The sequence below is a fragment of the Corvus moneduloides genome, chromosome 4 (genome assembly GCF_009650955.1).
Source record: "Corvus moneduloides isolate bCorMon1 chromosome 4, bCorMon1.pri, whole genome shotgun sequence".
NCBI classification, from domain to species: Eukaryota; Metazoa; Chordata; class Aves; order Passeriformes; family Corvidae; genus Corvus; species Corvus moneduloides.
The window spans coordinates 66735402-66752121 of record NC_045479.1 but is presented as its reverse complement, the minus strand read 5'-3'; the positions used below and the strand labels follow the sequence as shown (position 1 = coordinate 66752121).

General features: G+C 39.6%; 1 long non-coding RNA gene across 1 annotated transcript; it reads left to right on the top strand.

The window, feature by feature from the left end:
- Positions 1-5527: 5527 nt before the first annotated feature.
- On the top strand, positions 5528-13187 carry LOC116443501. Its single transcript, XR_004239938.1, has 3 exons — positions 5528-5568; positions 6353-6437; positions 11922-13187. It is a non-coding gene; the product is annotated as an uncharacterized LOC116443501 (long non-coding RNA).
- The last annotated feature ends 3533 nt before the right edge of the window (positions 13188-16720 follow it).

The window sequence follows — 16720 nt, the reverse complement described above, 5'->3', positions numbered from 1 at the left end:
TGTTACAATCTCTGTGCAATGTAAAGGTTCCCTGGTTAAACTAGCAATTTTCCATTACAATTCAAAACTGTTATTAGAGGCAGGGATTTGCATATTTTAAAATATCATTTTATGCTTAATTTGTTTTCTAATGACTCCAAACATGCAGTGTTTCAGTAATGACCCTTTGGACTGTGTTCTGCTTTCTTGATGAATTAATCCTGACAGCTTTCTCACTGTAAGAAATCATTGATTTCATAGCAGCATTGCACAGATTTCAATCATAATCTTGAATCTGCATTTGGTTGTCATGACTGCAGCTGAAGACTCTTCAAATGTTTAAGCCCTTCTGCTACCTCAACACCTTTTTAGAAAAGCCACCTCCCAGTGTCCGCCAGGAATTAGCCATCAAAGCAAAGGCAGTTACCATGGTCTGGAGAATCACTGAAGCGTCAATCAGGAAGCCTTTTTTCTCCTTTATTTGCTTGTTACCTAGGAGGAAACCCCACTGTTTTTATGTTATTGATTCTTCCTTGATTGTTATCTCGATAAGTAGATTAAACATTAGTGCTCTGTGGGGCCAGGCCATTCCTGGTGCTCATAATTTCCAGTTCTGTTACAAGGATTCTGTCAGTTTGCTTCAAACTTTCTAACACATGTGTTTCACTTTAAAACCGAAATCATCTCATATAGATGCAAATCGCCTTGTTGCCTCCCCAGGGATTGTGTGAATTGGCATCGCTCAGGCTTGTATGTTCCCTTAGAGCAGCCACTTAAATTCCACCTTACACCTGCAATATTGTTCCCTTTAGAAAGAACTGCTTTCACTCCACTGGGATATGTCAGAATATAGCTGGTGGAAGCCAAAGGAACCTTTGAAAAAAAGACTTATTATATTTGGATTTGAATAATAAAGGCTTCTCTGCAAGACTGCAGATTACCAAAAGTCCACTTAGACCAAAATCTCTTTAGCATTCAAATAATCATTTAGACAGGAACTCAGCCACCTAAAGAAACTCCTTTCCACTTCATCATCATTCTGGGAATCAAGCCCTGAGACTTTTCCAGCAGTCTACTGGTGTAAGAGTGGTGTAAGAGGAAAATCAGACTCAGAATTTTCAATTTTTTCCAGCTATTAAGTGCCTTTCAGTTAATTTCCTTTTTTTGCTATTAATACTGAAAAATGTCACTTCCTCGACCTTTTTCATTCCCCCCTTTTCCATTTGGGTAATGAAAATAGATGGGTAAGACTCATGGCAGCATTACAGCAGTGAAATCATATTAGCACTTCCTTCAGTTTCCCCTTCCTGAGCACCATGCTTCCCTACTGAGTTTGTATATATCTATTTTTTCTGAACATGGAACCCTTATTTTCCTATTTTTAAACAGAGCAATATTAAGTCTTTACTTTCAAATTTAACTCACTGGATAGATCTCTTACTCATGAAAGCTCTTTAGCAGCTTAACTGACTGCCGATAAAATTAAGGAAGGATGAAACAGGATTGGGGATACCTAAATTTACTACAGTTTAGTTTACTTTCAGCAGATTATTTTAAAGATTTTTTTTTATTATTGCATTTTTACATCATACCTTTGCTGTTGATGATATGCTGTGGGAGTAGCACAGGTGCTTGACTTCTGCTTCATTGACACACAGATACCATTTGCCTCCTCCTCAGGCCAATTATCTCATGCACTTTCCATTTCAAAACCTACCAACTGAATTCATTTGCAAGAAAATAATCCCACATTAAAGGATGTCCCATGAGTAAAGGCTACTTACTCTGTGTAAAGCAATGAAAAAATCACAGTCCTTAAATTATAATGTTGGCACTTCAGCTCTTTAGTTTCAGACTCCCAAGAGCTGTTTCCACCTTTTCGAGGTGGAAATAGTAATTTCTATTAAGATGTGGCAGCATCTTGCCAAAGACTGTGTATCTCAGGGAATTTTTGAGAAATTTGTGCCAAACCTCTTATTTGGTTCAGTTGGTATCGGGAAACTCTCTGATGCCCATTTCTCATGTTTGCTTGGAATCCTCTGTGATAGAGAGTTCTATTATATTTCTTTTTCTATTTTCTTATTGCAAACCCATCCTGATGGGTTTTGCAGTGTACACTACCCAGCATTCTTGTGCCAATTTAAAATTCTCTGCTGCCATTCGATCTGAACAAACTGTAGCAATGGTATGCAGACAAATGTGCCCCTTTGTTTATAGCAATCACATAAATCTGTGTGTATTGATACTGGTGCAAAGGTCTCTGATGATCCTGAAAGAGAGAATTTGGGCAGGATATCAATCTCTTATGATCCTGAAATAATGCCATGAGATCTTTAACTTCCACTTGAACAAGCACTAAAGGCAGAGAGATGGAAACTTGGATTAACTTCTTATCCAAGTGACACCTCTCGCAATGTTTTTGACCTTTACTTTAAAGCTGTCACCGGTTGCCTTGATTTATGGAAACACTATCCTTTTAAATCCTCCTCCCTCTTATCTCTGCAGGCAGTTTCCTGATTTGCTTTTCTTTCTCTTAGATCATCCATATTATTTCTTGACAGGGGCTGTGTGGACAGCCACACTTTCGATGGTAGTCAGAAAGAAAAATGATTCTCTGTTTTCCAGCTGAACAGAAAATATTACAGATGGTTTTAGTAGTTTCACTTAGAAGACTTCAAGACTTTTTGTTTCAGGTTACAGAAAGAAAAATAATAATTTTAAAAAATGCAGAAAAATATCACTGCAAAGTCGTTTTCATCTTACTCTAATTTCACAAGCTAAGTTTCCCAGGAAAATCTGAACTGTACCATAGTAACAGGATACCTTTTCCATCATTCCAAAGAGCTTTCGTCAGTAATAAAGAACCTGTTGGACTAACATTGATTCACCAACAAAAATAAAAGCTGGTCCCAGCCCCAGAGATTATGTCTATACTAGTAGTGTACAAAACCATGACCAGGGTACAGGTCAGAGCATGAGCACACCGATATCTCTGTTATTTAACAGTTGCCATAATCCCTGTGTTGCCTTGTGCCATTTAGTGTTGCCAAACAATACCTGGGCACAGTTCAAGAGACTTCACATGCCTGTTTCCCATGGGCAGTTTGGGTATTTTCATCCTGGCATCCTTTGGAGAGAAGCAAGACCCAATGTGTGAAGTCAGGCCATGCCATGTCATCAGGGCTCAGGGGCACAGAACGGTCTTTGTCCATTTTTACAGCTCAGACACAGCCAGGGAGTCTGCAGCTGAAGCACAAGGAAAGTGGCAACAGAGGATGACAGTGGAGTATCAGCTCACAGGAAGAAAATTTTGTGAGGCATCAACTATATCCCAACAGAGAAGGAAATCTTGGCAGCCTATGAAGGAATCCAAGCTGCCTCAGAGGTAATTGGCACTGAGGCACAACTCCTCCTGGCACCCTGACTACCAGTGCTGGGGTGGACGTTCAAAGCAGAGGTTCCCTCTACCCACCATGCCACCAATGCCACATGGAGCAAATGGATTGCTCTCATCACACAGCGCACCTGTATCGGGAAACTGAATCGCCCTGGGATTTTGGAAATAATCACAAATTGGCCTGAAGGTGAAAACTTTGGTCTCGCTGATGAAGAGGAACAAGAACCAGTGACGTGCTGAAGAAGCTCCACCGTACAACCAACTGCCAGCAGAAGACACACGCTATGCTCTTTTCACCGATGGTTCTTGTCGCATCGTAGGGATGAAACGAAAGTGGAAAGCAGCCGTATGCAGTCCCAGATGACAGGTTGCAGAAGCTACTGAAGGAGAAGGTGGATCAAGCCAACTCACTGAACTCAAAGCCATTCAGCTGGCCCTGGACGTTGCTGAAAGGGATAAGTGGCCAAAGCTCTACCTCTACCCTGATTCATGGATGGTAGCCAATGCTCTGTGGGGATGGCTAGAAAAGTGGGAAAAAGCTAATTGGCAGCGTAGGGGAAAACCAATCTGGGCTGCTGAGGAGTGGAAAAACATCGCTGCCTGAGTAAGAAAGCTGGTTGTGAGAGTCCGCCATGTAGATGCCCATGTCCCCAAGAGTAGGGCTAATGAGGAACACCAAAACAACAAGCAGGTAGATCAGGCTGCAAAGATAGAAGTGTCACAGGTAGACTTGGACTGGAAACACAAGGGAGAGTTGTTCCTAGCTCGATGGGCCCATGATGCCTCAGGTCATCAGGGCAGAGATGCCACCTATAAGTGGGCACGAGACCGAGGGGTGGATCTAACCATGGACAGTATCTCCCAGGTGATCCATGATTGTGAGACATGCGCTGCGATCAAGCAGGCCAAGCGGGTGAAGCCTCTGTGGTATGGTGGGCGATGGTCCAAATACAAGTATGGGGAGGCCTGGCAGGTTGATTACATCACACTGCCTCAAACCCGCCAAGGCAAGCGCTATGTGCTCACAATGGTAGAAGCCACCACTGGATGGCTGGAGACCTACCCTGTGCCTCATGCTACTGCCCGGAACACCATCCTGGGCCTTGAAAAGCAAGTCCTTTGGAGGCATGGCACCCCTGAGAGAATTGAGTCTGACAATGGGACTCATTTTAAGAATAGCCTTATCAACACCTGGGCTAGAGAACATGGCATAGAATGGGTGTACCACATCCCTTACCATGCACCAGCTGCAGGCAAAGTGGAACGGTGCAATGGATTGTTGAAAACCACCTTGAAGGCATTGGGTGGGGGAACTTTCAAAAATTGGGAGCAGCATCTAGCAAAGGCCACCCGAGGTTCCACCAATAGAGCTGGTCCAGCCCAGTCTGAGCCCCTGCATACAGTAGATGGAGATAAGGACCCAGTAGTGCATGTCAGAGGTCTGTTAGGAAGGACTGTTTAGGTTAATTCTGCCTTGAATACAGACAAACCCATCCGTGGGGTTGTCTTTGCTCAGGGACCTGGTTGCACGTGGTGGGTAATGCAGAAAGATGGAACAACACGTTGTGTACCACAGGGAGATCTGATTGTTGGGTGAAAACCACCTGTAATGTGAAATTCCTGTATACCCCTGCTTGCTGAGGGTCACTGTCACTATTCATACATAGCTGTGTATACATATATGTGTGCATTGGGGTGTGTGTGTGTAGAATTAGAATATATTAGTTTGGGCAATGAGCCAACAATATGGGATAAGGGGTGGAATGTCTTGGGGTGACTTTATGATGTTGTTTCCCCTATCACTGCTCTATGCCCAGAAATTAACTTTGTGCCTTTCTGTGCCTTTAAACTGAGCCTGAGAGGAGGAAGAGGAAAAAAACCGAGCAAACTTCTCAAAGCAGTTTTTCAAGGTCGCAGACACGCACTCCTCTGCTTCTGCACCCTTCTTGCTTTTCAGCCAGCTTTTGGCTCCTTTTCTCCGTAGGGAGACGGAGAGTTGAACTTTGTTTTCCTGAGACTTCGGTTTTTTTTTTTTTTTTTTTTCTTCTTCTTCTCTTCTGGACTGTTTCAACATCAGACCGCATTGGGAGAATTTTCCACCAAGGCCCTGGATCCAGCTTCGAGGAGGAGGAGAGAGACCATATCTACAGAAGAACTCTGAAATTTTCCCAGGTTTCTCTCCACAGCAAGAGGTTTTATTATTTAGCATTATTACCCTTTTCTTGTGTGTTTGTTAAATAAATAGTTTTTATCTCTTTCACTTTCCTCTGAGAAAAATTTCCTTTTTTTTTCCCGAACCTGGTCGAGTAGGGGTGGTTGTAACCTGCCTTCTATCAGAGGATATTTTTCCTCCAAATTTGTCCAAACCAGCACAGCTAGGACAATCTAAAAACAAGCCTGAAAGGTAATTTTGCAAAGATGACTTTAAATCAGTTACCATATAACAGCCTTGTACCTGAGACTGACAGCTCCTTTGGTACGTGAGAAACTATAGAAATAGACTTATAAGAGTTTGAAAATATGGACAAGCAAGTCATACTTGATGTCCTTCTGAAAAGGCATCCACAAAGGGAATAAAACCAGTAAAAAAGTGTACAAAATAGTAAGTCAAATATGTCACTTGAATTTAGACCAGTTGTCTTGGCAGAGTAATAACTTGAATGACAAAAACATTAAGGAGAAGGAGGATCAGATCTCCTCAATGTGAAAATAAATGTGAAATAAATCTACCTCCAGCAAAGTCACTTTCTTTCTGATATTAGTATTGCAATGTTCTTCCACAAAGAGATCAAAACTGTCCCACCTTAATTATTTTACATGCAAAACAAATTGGGGACTTGTGACTCAAAATATCTAAGTGAATTCATACAGTTTTTTGTGGTTTTTCTTTTCCCTTCTCTTTTTCTTTTTCTTTTTTTTTTTTTTTTTAACATGGACCTAGAGTAAGTTTCCTATCCTTTTTTTTTTTTTTTTAAGTTACTCTGGTGAAGAAGTAAACTGTAACATGAATGCCAGAACTGTCTGCAGCACCATCTCCTGCTGTTCCAAACCAGCAATGTGGGTAAGATCACAAACAAACAGCACAGTCCCAGTAGGCTCCAGATATCCTGAACTTCCACTCATTAAAGCTGGGCTTTAAAACAATACAGTATGGCTTCCCCTAGAGATATTTTTTCCAAGAAAAAATAATAATACACTGAATCTTTAAATTTTTTTTTGCCGTGTCTTGAGACTTTTGTAATAAAGCAGGGAAAGTGCAGCATGGTTTCATTATGTCTTGACTGTATACATTGTGAATATTGACGTTTTTGTCAATTAAAATGTAAACATAGCTTGAAGATTCCACACAGCTTTAATAGATGATCAGCACAGTTACTCAGACTGTGGGTATTTTAAGAACATGCCCAGATTGCAGCTATCAGAAGCAGATAATTTTATTCAATATAATTATTGTGGCTTTCTTATATGACTTAAAGTGTGCAAAGTTGAAGTTCCTTTTTTCCCAAAGTCAATTACCACAAAGCTATGAGAGAAAAGCATTTTTTTTTCCACATGAAATCCAAGTTTTTAAGCTCTGTTCACACAGCTGGGCATGCAGAATCAGCAAAGCTCTTAAAAATTCCCCAGGGAATTAATGTGACTTAATAGCAGTGTAACAATGGGATAGGGCTTGTCGCAGTCTTCCCAGTGACTTCCAAATAAAATAAAATGTAGAAAATAAATAAAATGAAATAAAACAACCATTCAATCTTCTCTGACAAAGATAGTTGCAATGGTATTAAGCAGCAAATTTGTTCAGACCGAGACTGTGACCCTTGCTGTGTTTATTGCAGTGAGACCACTGCCACAGTCATTGGAAGTGTAGTATGTGAAAATTCTTCATTGTTTCTGCGCTAGTTTGTTCTGCTACAGTAGCTGAGGCAATTTAAAGGCCAACTAGTGGGAATTACTGCAGGATACATGTTAAATGTGAACATTATGCTAATATCACAAGCCAGTCTGATTTAGCAGCTCTTTAAGGCATAGTACGAGATGGTCCCTTGTCTCCTTTGAACTGAAGATGTCTTTTCTTACTGTGGGGACAATTTTCAACTGATCACTGAGAGACATTTTGGCTGAGTATTTTGCATAATTTTACGGTTCTTATAATCTTGATTCTTTTTTAATAGAGAAAAATTGGCTGGCGTTCTCATATGAATCATTCTGGTGTTGGGAAAGGGAAAACAGCCAGTAAAGTTACATAAAAACAGGAGGGGAATTGAGTTACAGACATACACCAAAGCATCCAAACCAGTAAAACATATCACATATTATTCTTGAACAATGCAGCCTCCTCAGAGGTACTGGATTGCTTCTCCAAAGTCCTGTCTAATATGTGATTGACAAGAAAACTACACCCCCTGTCTTGAAGCTGACTAGACTGGCATCAGTGGAGGGGTCTTCTTTCGTCCCACCAAGGCTGAGCACTGACAGGTCATCCTGTGCCTGTTATCTCTAACCTGCTGTCAAAGCATCGCTGTATCATCGCTGCTCAGTTTGGGTTTCTGCTGCCTGTCTCTCCAATCCCAAGTGACATAGTCTGGAGGATTCTCTGTGCCACCCTTGTGCATTGATGGACACAGCTAGTCTTTGTCTTCCCCTTCTTCCAGACTTTTCTGCAGTTGTCTCAAGTGTGAGGCCCACAAAAGGCTTGATAGCAATTACTTAGCTGGCATAGACTGTGAGGGGGCTGTAAAAAGAGTAGACCTGTAAATTTGTATATATTTGTTCCACAACTGTATAAAAAGGAGAGAGGAAGAAAAAGAAGGTCATGTTTGACAACGTGCAAGAGGTAAATCAGTTCTGGAAAGGTTAAAAATTGAAAACCTGTTCCTTTGTCCAGCAACTTAACCTAAAAGACAGTCCTGAAAAAAGCTACTCCTGGAAAACAGCCTGGTGCTCTTCAGACTCACTATCCTGTCAGTATGAGCTATCAAGCCCTGGGCAGGATTCAAGGCTTTCAGGATTTTTCAGGATTTTAGGGTCAGGTTCAATGCATCCCGGTGCTATGGACATTTGAACCTACTTCATCCCACCTAGAAGAATGCCTTAAGTGCAGTTTCGTGGCAGCATTATGGTTCAACTCTTTCACTTTCCATAGATTAAGATGCACAAAAGTGGAGCCTAACTACCACTTCCCAAGTGAATACCTCAAAAAAAGTGTGTGGGATAACCAGTGCTGATATTTTTATATGGAATTATGTATATTTAAATCAATGTTCTCAAAGGAGAGACTGGAGGAACCTCCAGCATTCTGACATTATAAAATTGCCATACTCACTTGAAATCATACTCTGTTTTATTGAACAGTGAGAGGATTGCTGTGGGAAGAGAAAGATTTCAATTACTTTTTTGTTGTTAGAAACAAAATTTGATCCTGTGTTTTCCAAATTCTGCATGAATTCTATTATTACTGAGTAAAATTGAGACATTGTTTCTGTTTCTCTTTAAGGCAGACTTAAGAAACTAGCCTTTTTCCTTCCAAACTCATAAAATTTCCTGGACACAGAACTCAAGAGTGCCACCATTTCTCAAAAAAAAAAAAAAAAAAAAAAAAAAAAAAAAAAAAAAAAAAAAAACCACGAAGAAGGAAAAAAAAATATTCCAAATTACCTAGCTTTCACAGTAAATCTTATTCTTACATTTAATCTAACCTAACCTAATCCAAGCTTCTCAGTTTTCTCAGATGCACCACACAGTTCAGGGTCTCATTACTGTGTTCACACATCAGTATTTTGCTATTTATTTATTCTGAAAATTCTCTGCATCTTCCAATTTGTACTGTAGCTATGTGATTCATGTATGGGCTTCCTGATACAGTGAGACAATGATTCCTGATGGAAGGCACACTAGGATTTTTTCGGAATGCAAAAAGGGAGAAATCTGATCAAGCCAAATCAGAGAGCAACAAATTATATATTGGGTAGAGGATAATGTTTTTACTGCTTGGTCAGACTGTGTTCTACACTGCATCTGCTGTGATATACTTTATTTGAAGAAATACAACTCCCATGGCACAGGGTTTCCTAAAGCCAAAATCGAATAGACATGTAGAATTCACTTAGAGAGAAGGCTGAACTAAAAAAATGACCTACAATAAGTAGGTGTTCCTAGATTAAATACTTGAACTGCTTATTTTGGAGATCACTACTCAGACTAACATAGATGCAGATCATGTTTTCCAAAGAGTAACAGTCTTGACCTCTGTTGGCTGGGTCATAAAATTGTTGTGGGAGGCTATTGTGGAGCACTTTCTTTAGGTGAGTGTGTTTCAGTTTAGATCATTGGACACCGAGATAAAACCTCTCCTTTGGCAGTTTATAAAGGTTTGTGCTCTTCAGAAAGTCCATGCAAGTCCAAAAAAAAAAAAAAAAGCCTGGAGAAAGGCATTGGCCATGGATTAAAAATCTCTTTTCCACTCAATTCTTTTATGAGGGGTAGAACGGAAGGCTGGAGGCAGAGAGAGAGGGAAGCTTACTTGGGAGGAAGGGAGGCAACAGAACTAAATGATGACTTATGAATAATCATTGCTTTTGTTGTCATGACATTTTATTGCATTTGGCACCAAATGGCTGTGTCGTTATAGCAATTTATGTTCATGCCTCATTCAAATGGAAAAAAAAATTAACAATTTGTTTCTAAAATAAAAAGAACATGCAGGAGCATCTGCAAAGAGAATGACCTCTTTCATTTAGCTCAGCTTTAATAATGTGTAAAAGTAGGAATTTACTGTCCAACTAGTTTGGTCCAATTTTGCTTGGTTGCCCTTGGGCTTTATTACTAGTCAAGCAGAGGAAGAAATCTGCTAGCCATGTTCAAAACTGAAAAAACATGGGTAAGATTTTAAAAGCTTGGTGTGCTTCCAGAGACTGTGTCACTCAAGTTTTTGGTTCTGGTTCTCTAATTAATTACAACAATTATCCATCCCTATCAGAACTCATCTAAAGATTCCCTGAGACTTGAACACTGGGCAGGCTGTGTTAGGTTAGATACACAGACTTGGAGAGCTCGTCTAGTGAAACCAGTGTCTGTGGAGCCTGGGGTGAGAAAACAAGACATCCCACCTCTGTCTAACTGCATTTTGTATCTGCCTCTTTCCTGTCTCGTCTCAGAAGTGGACCATCCAGTGCCTCCACGTATTTCCCCTGAAGCTCCTAGGTTGCTTTTAAAACTGAATGATAGCAACACTTGCACTAAAGAGAGCTGGAGGTGGGGTTTGCTGAATCAAAGTTCAGTGTCTGTGGGTGTTCTCCCAGTTAGACGCTTGTATGCCCATGGCAACTGACCTCTCGTGGTGTCCACTTTGTGGTGTTGTTCTTGGATGGCTGAAATAGAGAACGCTTTTACAGCTATTTGCTTCACTTGACTGAGGATGGAATGGTTCCAGTTGTGTAAATAGCTCCTGGTGCTCTTCCAGTTTTTCTCCTCACTACCCCATGGAGATGCGTTTGCTTAAGCAGGGCATAGTAGGAGAAGAAGCTCTGCTGGATTCCTCCTCGCAAACCTTCCAGCACATCTCAGGCCTGAACTACAGCATCTCTGTCAGTACAGCCCGTGACTTCTCCTTGAACACAAAGAACCAGTTTTACCACATTAAGTCATGGTTTTGTCTAATAGCAAATTAAGAGGGATAACTTAACGCATGTGACTCTTGGTAGAACTTGGACCTCCAGAGACAGTCAGTGAATATCCCAATCAGCTACACATTTGTCTATCCGTACACAAATCCCGTGAGATAGCAGTTGCACAAAAAGGAATATTATCTAATTAACACATGCAGTTGGAATTTGATCTTCCATTTTCCTTTGGAATATCCCAGCTGAAACTGCACTCACATCACTACAGGATTTATGAGGATTACACAAAGTGCTTTTTCCCATACACATGGTGAGTATGAGTTTCATCCATCAATGCAAGCTTGCATAAGCCCTGTGAATGAAGGGTTAGATGTGACTTTGAAATCCTATCTCAAGTGGAAGAAAAAAGTGGAAAGTACATAGCATGTAATATATAATGTGTGGATATGAATTTTCTTCTCATGTACAGTTGTAATCTGTAGTTTAGGAATGTTACATTGAAGCTGGAAGGTATAACCATTTGTATAACATAGTTTTCCTTTGTTTGCTTGGTAACTAAACAGCATGGGAATTAAAAATCATCTTTTGATAGTCTATGTCAGAGTAATAACATCTGAAACTTACTGCTGATTTTAGAGGCTTGCTTCCCTCCAAATACCCACATTTACAGAGGAAAAGAGTGAGAACTAGTACTTACAATCCCCTGGCTCCTAGTTTTATAGCCACATGCCTAGATGCTTCTAGGAAAAATGATGGAGAAGGGAAGATGCCTGAGTTCTGGTCTGATATAGATTCCTGAAGCTACATTTGTTCCTGGAGTTATGTTGTTGTTGTCTGCTGAAGATATGACACTCTGTTAAAAATGTATTTAACCAAAAGAATGAAAGCATTCACTGCTGACTTGCAAAAATTACTCTCCTTCTCCACAGGTACTGGACAACACCGTGTGTTGAACCTGAACAATCCAACCAGACAAAAAGTCCATCAACCTTTCTTATCCAGGGACTATTTTCTGAAACACATGAAAAAAAAAAAAAAACCCACACACAAAGAAACAGTACAGAAATGCAGTGGCTTTGATCCTTCTATGGCCTTTTAGCTTTGCCAAGGTCTCACTGAGACCTTTGAAAGAAGTGGAAAATCCTCAAAGCTTTAGAGTAGAGACCATCTTTCCTTGTTCTTTCTTTCTCAGCATTAACTTTCTTCTCAAGCTCTTCAGTATCTTTATCCTTCCTCCAGGAAGTAGCATGAGGAACAGAAAAAGTCCAGACAGGAAAAAAGCATATTCCAGGGGCCATAGAGACAGGATAGGCAGTAGAAGAATAACAAATAGAAGACCACTCATGAAGAGCTGATCTTTGGCATCCTCTGGCATTTCCATAGAGGTGGAAATCATGCCAATTCTTGGGTTCTGTACAAAACAGTGCGAAAGAAAGGCCAGCAACATCCTCACTATCTTTAGAGGAGCTGTCTTAGTGCAGAGAAAGCTGGTAAAACCAAGATCACAAGAGAAGGCAGTTTTCAGTCCAACTTGTGTAATTTTAATGGAGACATCATTTGAAGGACTAGTGAGCACTGACCTGGAAAATCAGTTTCTAACTGAGATATCTAAGAGGTAGAACCAAAAATCTCCAGTTAGTTTTAGCAGCTGAGCCTACAAAATGCAAATTCAATTGCTCAGAGAATTCCTAATGGCTAAAAAGTAATCTCATCTTCTAGGCAAGATACTGATCAAGATGCTTTACTTGAATAATTTCTGAAAAATAAGACCCTATAAACCATAATATATTTGCTGGTAAAGAGATATTAATTGCATTTGTACCTCATTCTGTCCAGCTGGATTAAGTTCTTGCTGAGCACATCAGACAGCTTTTATTTGCTTCTTGTCATGCTAAGTAAGAAGGCATTTATGCTAGAAAATAGCTTTAAAACGATATAAATCTTTGCAGCCACAAAAGGACCCACTCAGACTGAAAATCCTTGCTTTTTAAAACAAACTCACTTTGGTAACATGTTCTCAATCCAAATATCCAAAGTAATGTTTAACCCTTGTACTGTTTTCTCCTCTCTTACGTGATACCCTTGTTCAATTATTGCAGTATACTTGATTTAGATTAAAGCTCTTCACCTTTTGCTCAATACACTGTACTTTAAGCATGGTAAAGTCTCATTAAAGCAAATAAATGTAACCTTCAGATCACTCTCCAGATTTATAACTTTGTATGGCAAGAGAACTGATGCATGTCTTTCACTACAGAGTGGTGTATACCAAAAAAATATTTGGAAAGTGAAATGGACAAGCCTGGATCAGATATTCCCTCAAAAATGTCGTAATTCTGTAAACCTGAGAAGCTCAATAGTGCACTTTATATGTCAAAAAATTAATCAGTTAAAATGGGAGCACATCTTAGATTTAGCCAAGTCCAGGCTTTGGAATGTAGCAACATACTTCGTGGTTTGTAACAGGATATCTGACAGATATGAATTTTTATCTGTTCATATTTGCCATATACAGATGTAGATTTTATATTTTATTTCATAATTAAGTTTTCATAATGAAAAGGTTTCTGGATTATATGAGTCACATAGTTCAAATATTCTATCAAAGAAATGTAACTCCTCATTTTAGAAAGCGTGTAATATTTTTGTATCTAAAAAGCTCATTAGTCCTAGAATTTTTTTTAGACTATCCACAAATTGAATTACAGACTATATTTTGAAGAAAAAAAAATCATGGGTTGTGAGGAAAAAGGATTGATTTATCAATTTAGTCATAAATACTAAATGAAGAAAGACAAGAGAGTGCTGCATCTGGAAACCATGTGTGTTAGAAAAGGATTCTCATTCCAACACTGGCCTCTGGTTTAGGCCTCTCTGTTTAGTTCTGTTCAGCCTTGAGGTGTAACAGGCATAAGCTTCATTGTTAACTCTAAATTCAGATATTACCAGGATTTATATAATCTGTGGGCAAATTCCATTACCAAATGAGTTGGTTGCTCTACTCATGGAAAAGTTTGATTACCTGAGTCCTTGCATGAAGTGATTTCCCATTCTCTGTGTTAGCAGAGATCCATGACAGCGGATTTCAAGTTGGTTATCAGCCATCAACCAGTTTTTCTCCCTGAAGTCAAAAGTTAGTTTTCCTGGCTGATATTAATCTGGGACATACTTTTTAATTGAGAGCCAAGATCATACAACCAAGCTCATTTCTGGATGTGAATTTAAGGAACTATTTGGGAGAACCTCACTAGAACAAATAAAGGAAAAATATCAGCGGCACCTGATGCAGACTGAAAATTAACTACTCTGCCAGCTTCTTGTTGGATTGGCCTAAATCTTCCTGTATCACCAATTGCTTTTAATATGAAGATTTGGATTTCATTTGACTGGTATTGCAATATCATCTGCATAAAGCTTTCTTCATGCAGTCTTCATTTCATGTGTGCTTTCCTCAGTCAAGGCCTAGAAACAAAGAATAATTTTTTTAAAATGAACAGGAACAAATTCCAAGGATGAGAAGATATCCCTCAGGAGTTTCAAAGGAACATGAACTGAATAATATTATCAGGAATTCTATAGGCGACATTAATTGTTACCATTCCCAAACACTTGAAAAATCAGTCATTGGCTTACATGAGACACAAAATCTATAATATTTTCCAAGCATGGTTTTCAGATATCTTCTATTTGCTTTTGATTGCTGAAGTTGCTATGGTTTGAATTTCCAAGCTTTTCTCTGCCACAGCCTGTAAGCTGATGTTTTATCTATGTTTAATGGAAACTGATCTTATATGAACATACAGCTTGGAGCTGAATTTTCAGAAATCTGTCAGCTATTGTAAGTCTTGAGATAATATGATGAGACTTGGAGTTACAGAGGCAGGTAAGAAACCACCTTATGACATTTTGCTTCTGTGATTCAGAGATCACTTGAGAGGTTCCTTTCCCAAAAGACCCAAATGCGTTACTGTAAAACCTAAGACCTGTTCCATAAAAATCTTGCTCCAACGAGAGGACCATACCAGTTTGTAAGAGCCCAAGAATTCATCCCTTGGAATCTTTTCATCACACCTGTGGAGTTCTGCATCATGTGGTACAGTGAAGCTGATAGACAGCTCCACTTGCTGCCTCTCTATAAGAGAAGCAATAAACTCCAGAATGTGTGAGGGACCAGAGCACAGCACTGCAAGACTGATGCTTAAAAAGCTCATTATCTGTGAAACATGTTCTACTTCCTTCATCAGACTATAAGAATGGTGAATCTAAAGTAATTGTATCATGTCTTCCTTACAACAGTCTTCGTGAATTTATCTTCTCAACAGTTTTCAGGGAATTGGTATTAGACCTTCCTATGAACTGGGAGACAGGACACAGAGATAAATTACCTTGGACAAGTCTTCAAAGGAGTTGAACCTGGGCCATCATCAGACCACACACTTGTGCCTAACACAGACAGGTGGAATTCACTCTTTGTTTCCCTTTCACAAAAATAGATTTCCCTGTAATTACAGTTGGAGTTTCAACTGCACTTTTACTTTCTCCCAAAGAAGACAGTAGGTTCTAGCAGATTAATCTGCCTTTTATTTTGATCAGGCAAGTAGCCTGACTTTTTAACTGACCTGCTGTGATTTCTGAGTTGAGGAAAAGCACAAAAGGTTTTTATTAAAACCAAAATACTTAGCTTTTTTGAAACACCTTGCTTTGTATTTGCTTTCTACACACAAAACCTGTTTTACCCCTCCAAAACTTTTTGATGAAAAAGATCCTCAAGCCTTACTATTCAGCAATTGGGCCTTTAAAAACAAATTTTGGATAATATGAGTTTTTATAACACATTTATATATTTATTTCTTGGATTAGTGTATTTAAGGGGCTGTGAGCAGCTGAGGGGACTGACTGCTTTTTCTAAACCACATGGGGTTCTTTTGGCATTAGTGATGAAGCTGTTCTATGCCAGTTAACTGAGGCTTATGAACAAAGAGACTTGATTTAAAAGTTCATGCACAGGTTACAGAAACACCGGTGGTGTGAGCAGGTTTTCTTCTCCTCGTCTCTTTTAAACGCTTAAACACCTCTTCTCCCAGCCACAGCTAACTCCAGCTAAGGGCCTTATACACGCCTGAAGACAGCAAAATGTCTGTGCTTCTGCTTCTCCAGCAAACCTGGACACAGGTCCTGTGGCAAGCCCTCATTTACTGCTTAATTCTTTTTACAGGCAGCAGGTATTAAACAAGCTTCTTGCAGCAGCTGTTCTGGGAAACACTGGCATGGCTGTAATCCCCCCGGCTGAAATGCTCCGAGGTATTTACTGACTCTCTCTGCTCAGCTGAAGAGCCTCCAAGTCACTGGAGCCAGACTAACTCTGGGCTCCTGGTGTTAGTAGCCAAATGTAAAAACAAATCAAAATATATATCCAGGATCTGAATTTTAGGCTAAGTAGGAAAAATGCCCAGATCAAAAACCTCTACACTGGGGCACCCAGGAAGGTTCTGTTAAGCTCTTGAGTCCTTTTCAAAACATGCCTGTTTTCTTCAAATTCAATTCAACTTTTGAAATGTAGAATATAATTTCAAACTGGAATTAGAAACATCTTTGCTTATGACTCAAAAAGATAAATTGATGGGGTTTTTCCCTCCAGTTTTTTGTTTTAGTTGAAACTACTTTTCAGATTCTTTTTCCTAATTTGGTATCTCTGAAGTTTGGGGTTTTTAAACTTTTATTTTTAAGC